This window comes from Diadema antillarum, unplaced genomic scaffold (assembly GCF_040938485.1).
Source record: "Diadema antillarum isolate AM-2024a unplaced genomic scaffold, OU_Dant_1.0 seq00000429_RagTag, whole genome shotgun sequence".
In the NCBI taxonomy this organism is placed as follows: domain Eukaryota; kingdom Metazoa; phylum Echinodermata; class Echinoidea; order Diadematoida; family Diadematidae; genus Diadema; species Diadema antillarum.
Window position 1 is genome coordinate 563398 of NW_027271410.1, and position 6611 is coordinate 570008.

The following is a 6611-nucleotide window of genomic DNA, read 5'->3' on the forward strand; positions in this document are numbered from 1 at the left end:
GCAACTTTCTTTGCAATAACTCAAGAAAAACAAGCTCTATCAGCCCAATATTTTGCACATGTTTAGTTTATGTCACGTACATTATTTCATAAAATAACAACTACTTGATCGGGTACCTTCTTGGGTATGTAAATTAGGGTCAAAGGTCAAAAATGTTTCATCCTGTATCTTGGTGAATACATGTCTTATCTTTCCCATATTTTGCATACTTAAAGACCATGTTACAAGAATCATTTCACAAAGTAACTACTTTTTGCTCAGACGCCATCTTGTCTGTGCAAAGTAGGGTCAAAGGTCATATGTACTTCTTTCTTTATCTTCATTATGACGTGTTATCTCTATGGGAGGGAATTTGTCTAGATGTGAAAATTGACATGATTGTCTTTATCGACGACTAGCTCAATTACCCTTCGGTGAATTTCTTCCAGATTTCAGTATGTTGTAGCCAATGTAATACTCTTTAAGTTTTGTTCAATCAAAGTTTTAATCGGATGATGTCTTCACCTCGTGAAAATAGATATAATGTAACCTTGTCAAATTTAACCAGTTTACGTGTTATCTCTACGGGAGGGAATTTTTCTGGAAATGAAAATTGACATGACGGTCTTTATCGAACACTAGCTCACTTACTCTTTCGTGAATTTCTCCCAGATTTTAATATGTTGTAGCTCAGACTTTGGGCTATCGCGACTATACCCTCCATTTTTTCATACGGCGCCGATATCACGTCAAAAAACTTGGTTGAAATTATACTTATCTTCGATGTATTGAGATATTTCTTTCTTTATGCCACTTTCTTTGCAATAAGTTAAAAAAACCAGCCCCTATCACGCCCATATTTTGCACATGTTTAGGTCATGTCACGTACTTTATTTCATAAAATAACAACTACTTGATCAGACACCATCTTGGGTATGTAAATTAGGGTCAAAGGTCATAAATGTTTCAACCTGTATCTTGGTGAATACATGTCCTATCTTTCCCGTATTTTCCACACGCAAAGACCATGTTACAAGAATCATTTCACAAAATAACCACTTTTTGCTCAGATGCCATCTTGGCTGCGCAAAGTTGGGTCAATGGTCAAATATACTTCATTCTGTATCTTCGTTATAGTGTATACCGAATTTGGTACCAAAGATGGCAGACCTGACTCTCTTTTCTAAATGGGAATCCAAACATCACACGGCCAATGTCTCTAAACACAGATGAAACCTATATGGTCATGCCTATTGCGATCAGGACTCGAATCATCGATTAAAACAAATCGGATCACCTAATTTGTCAGTCTTGACAAATTCCAAGTCTAGTTCTTTGTTCTTCTTCTTCTTCTTCTTCTTCTTCTTTATTTCTCCGCAAAAGTTGTGTAGAGATAAGCTCAGAAAGTGCATTGCCTATGAATGTCAAACTTATACCATATGTGTATCATGTCCCAAAGACGACATGTCAAGTAAAATCGTAGTGATCAGTCGACCGTGACGTCACTATGACGTCATTATATGAAAACACATTTTCAATCATATCTCATTAATGGAGTGGAATTTCTCAATGAAATTTACGTCACATAAATTTCAATTCAAGGGAATTCTACCCATATTTTCAGAATTCCTCGCATCGTAAAGACGTGCGCGTACGCGCGCGTTGAAATATTTGTATGCTCCAATCAAGCTCAAATTTTTTTTGCATACGTTTCAGACCATTTGGAGCATTTTTTGAAAAATTGAAAAAATTGGACGGACGCGTACGCGCGCGCACATATACGCACGTACAGCTCATATGCAACAGAAATTTCCCGATTTTTTACATTTATCGGATGTCTGAAAAGTCAAGGAATATTTCTAGCAAGTTTCAAGTCAATCCGACTCAATATGACGTCATACGGGACTGTCAAAGTTGAAATTCCGCGCGCGCGTCAATGGCGATATACAGTACAACAATGCCCCAAAACCGCCAATTTTAAATCCGATTTTACTCGTCAGGATGGACGGTGACCCCCCATTTTCTTTACATATTCTGAAAGCTGATGAGTTGTACATGTCAGTTTATGGGTTGGCGATACTGAAAAAGTCATTCAAAGATATCAAATTTCTTAATAAAGTTAAAAAAGTAAATTTTCAAAATGACGTCATCAAATTTCAAGTTCATTCAAGCATATCTCACTTTTTCTTTAATTGATTTACGTCCAAATTTCAATATGTTGTAGCTTATTAAATGGTCTTTCAGATATATAATAACAACAATTTGATTGGATGACGGCATCACCTCGTAAAAATGGATTTAAAGTAATCTTGTCAAATTTGACCAGTTTACGTGTTATCTCTATGGGAGTGCAGTTTTTCTGGAAATGAAAACTGACATGACTATCTTTATCGAGCACTAGCTCACTTATGCTTCGGTGAATTTCTCCCATATTTTAGTATGTTGTAGCTGAGACTTTGGGCTATCGTTAATGTGCCCTTCGTTTTTTCATACGGAGTCGGCATCATGCCCAAAAACTTGGTTGAAATTAAAGCTTATCTTCCATGTATTTTCATATTCCTTTCTTTCTGCAACTTTCTTTGCAATAACTCAAGAAAAACAAGCTCTATCAGCCCAATATTTTGCACATGTTTAGTTTATGTCACGTACATTATTTCATAAAATAACAACTACTTGATCGGGCACCTTCTTGGGTATGTAAATTAGGGTCAAAGGTCAAAAATGTTTCATCCTGTATCTTGGTTAATACATGTCTTATCTTTCCCATATTTTGCATACGTAAAGACCATGTTACAAGAATCATTTCACAAAATAACCACTTTTTGCTCAGACGCCATCTTGTCTGTGCAAAGTAGGGTCAAAGGTCATATGTACTTCTTTCTTTATCTTTATTATGACGTGTTATCTCTATGGGAGGGAATTTTTCTAGATGTGAAAATTGACATGATTGTCTTTATCGACGACTAGCTCAATTACCCTTCGGTGAATTTCTTCCAGATGTTAGTATGTTGTAGCCAATGTAATACTCTTTAAGTTTTGTTAATCAAAGTTTTAATCGGATGATGTCTTCACCACGTGAAAATGGATATAATGTAACCTTGTCAAATTTAACCAGTTTACGTGTTATCTCTATGGGAGGGAATTTTTCTGGAAATGAAAATTGACATGACTTTCTTTATCGAGCACTACCTCACTTACTCTTCTGTAAATTTCTCCCAGATTTTAATATGATGTAGCTGAGACTTTGGGCTATCATCAGTGATTCTTCATTTTTTCATACGATGCCGAGATCACGTAAAAACTTGGTTGACATCAAACTTATATTCGATGTATTGAGATATTTCTTTCTCTCTGCAACTTTCTTTGCAATAACTCAAGAAAAACAGCCCCTATCATCCCCATATTTGGCACATGTTTAGTTTATGTCACGTACATTATTTCATAAAATAACAACTACTTGATCAGACACCATCTTGGGTATGTAAATTAGGGTCAAAGGTCATAAATGTTTTAACCTGTATCTTGGTGAATACATGTCCTATCTTTCCCATATTTTACACACGCAAAGGCCATGTTACAAGAATCATTTCACAAAATAACCACTTTTTGGTCAGATGCCATCTTGGCTGTGCAAAGTTGGGTCAATGGTCAAATATACTTCATTCTGTATCTTCTTTATAGTGTATACCGAATTTGGTAACAGAGATAGCAGACCTAACTCTCTTTTCTAAATGAGAATCCAAATATCACACGTCCAATGTCTCTAAACACAGATGAAACCTATATGGTCATGCCTATTGCGATCAGGACTCGAATCATTGATTAAAAAAAATCGGATCACCTAATTTGTCAGTCTTGACAAATTCCAAGTCTAGTTTAACTATGGGTGCGTTCGAGCGCTCTCCTACAGCGAACTGTACCGTACCCGCGCCAGAGCTCCTAAAGTGTACCGTATACCGTACTGTACCGAGCCAAAAGTGGACCACTTCCCGATCTGCTCCAAAAGCGTACCAAAGCGTACCAAAAGTTCGCTGTAAAACACGCGCGTATCATGCGCATACGTCACAATGGAAAAACACCATTCTCTTTGTTTGGGACAGGTGCAAAGTATTTCAAGAGCCAGGTGGATGACATTCTTGCTACAAAATGCTTGACCTTTTCTAAAAATAACTCGTGAGGTACGCTTTCTCAACAGAGCGCTCGAACGTTCCAAAACTGGCACAGTTCGGTACGGTACGCTTTAGTTCAGTTCGCTTTGGTTCGCTTTAGAGCGTTCGAACGCACCCTATGTCTCATGCAACATTTAATCTTGTTAAGTAGTGAAGACGTACTTGTGTTAAGTAAACACTGAGTACGATATTTTTGTACTTTCATTAAAAACAAAGAAAACAACAACAAGAAAAATGAGACGTTGTAGAGTGGTACGCTTTTGTGTTCTGCATGGTAAATATAATAGGCCTACCAGTAATCATTGCACCAAACGAGTGACATGTTATTTTGGTCAAGTAGTTTTGTTATGAAGATTGAACCCAAAGTAACTGGATGGCACTTTGGACTTCAATATTAATCTCCTTGTGCAATCATCCAATGTGCAGGGATCTTGTCCGTATATCCGCATGTCTGATCCCAGGTCATGTAATACTAGTACATCAGTCAACTCGAACTTGACATGGAGAGCTTACGCTGAATGGTAGAGGGCGCCCGACCAAATAAAACACCAGCTCAGCGCTGACCTGCGTCGAACGCTGGTGGACATCGTGGGTGATTGTGGCAGCCCCAAGTAAATCGGCATGTTTCGCCACATTATTTCTACCTACAATGATTTAATGTCACTGCTTGTGAATATAGTTAAATACTCGCTTTGACAAAACCTGAGGCTGGCATTAAGCAAAAAACAGGCTCCTCTCTCCCCTTCCATTTCCGGGTTTCTTCAACTGACGAGCAAAAAAAAAAAAAAAAGGTCCTCAGCTCGGATCTCCCCCCTCCATTGCCGGGTTTTTTCAGCTGACAAGCAAAAAAAAAAAAAAAAAAAAAAAAAAGGGCTTCGGTGGAAAAACATAACCTTACCGCGCTCACACTTCAAGATCTCTATCTAGGCCTATTTCTATTGAATGCCGCTTACGTACTTCCGGGTTAAAAAAAGTGTGGGGGCCCAAAGTGATGACACCTTATGTATTTCTTTGTATGGTGCCCCAACGGCCCCCGCGGTTCCGCCGGCCATGAAAAAGGCCCATGAATCCGACACGAGGGACCGACACTGCGTTACTAAGCTCTGTATGACTCATGGGCTGTGTGACTCGCGGGTGTCGGACTCTTGAGGTGCACTCATTTCATCATGGCTCTGTGAGGAAGCGCTGAAATTCCTGGGCCTTACTTGCCAAGTGTCGAACTCGTAGGAATGTATGACTTGTGGGCTATGACTTGTGGGATGTATGATATGTGGACTGTATGTCTCATGGCCTGTATGACTCGCGGGTGCCGGACTTGTGACGTGCACCCATTTCATCATGAATCTGTGATGGAAGGGAAAAGATGCCTGAGTCAAAACAACAACAACAGCAACGACAAACAACAACAACAACAGCAAACTAATTAACGTAAGGGTCTAGACCTTCATTGAAAATGCTGATCATGCGGTAGAGAAAAAAAAGAGAAATATAATGAACTAATCACAATGTGTCATGAGTAGGCCTACCTATTTCGACAACATCCGAGCAGTTTATGATAATTGGACTGGTGTCTAATAAACTCCTTGTCGTGACACTCGAGGGGATACATCAACGAGAGTGCACATCACCTCTTTTAACTTATACACTACACGTGTGTCATCAGTTCACTATATGTGATAAAGGAAAAAAACACGAAGACGCCAATCTTTATACGTCAGTAATCCCTACCTCGATATTTTTTGTCAATCTTTTATTTTCTTTCTCTTTCATATAAACAATATACAAATTAATTCATGACATTAAGATAACACAGATTTCATTATACCAACATTAATTCCACATTGTCAATATTACGAATGAGAAAGAAAGAATTCTGTATGTAAAAAAAGGCATAATGCTGTGCCTGATAGCCATTGTGCACACACACGTACCCACAAACAGACAGACGCACATACATACATACAGGACAGACAGACAGACAGTCAGACAGACACACACACACACACACACACACACACACACACACACACGTAGATATGAAACACGCTTCATCGCATGTCAGGACACGATCGATTTACAGGTTTTTTTCAATTCTTTGACGGTATTTTTCCATTCCATCCCATCACATCTGGCATACTGCCATTCAATATTGATCACACGATCGCGCCCTATAGCCTATATAGCAAGGTGTAAGCACTTTTTGCTTGCCAAACACCGCGATATTTACACAGCATGTAAGTTGTATTGTTTCAAACACTATTTAATCTGAAGAAATCAATACATGTTTGTATTTCCCTACTGTTGAAATTCCTCTATTCCTCTTGTATAGAAATCCATGGTTTTTTTTTTTTCTATCTAATTTTTGTATCTTCAAAAGTACATATTTAACCATCTCATGGACACAGGTGTAAAATAATCAAAATTGAATTTATGGTGCGTGGAAAAATATATGTACAAAAGTAT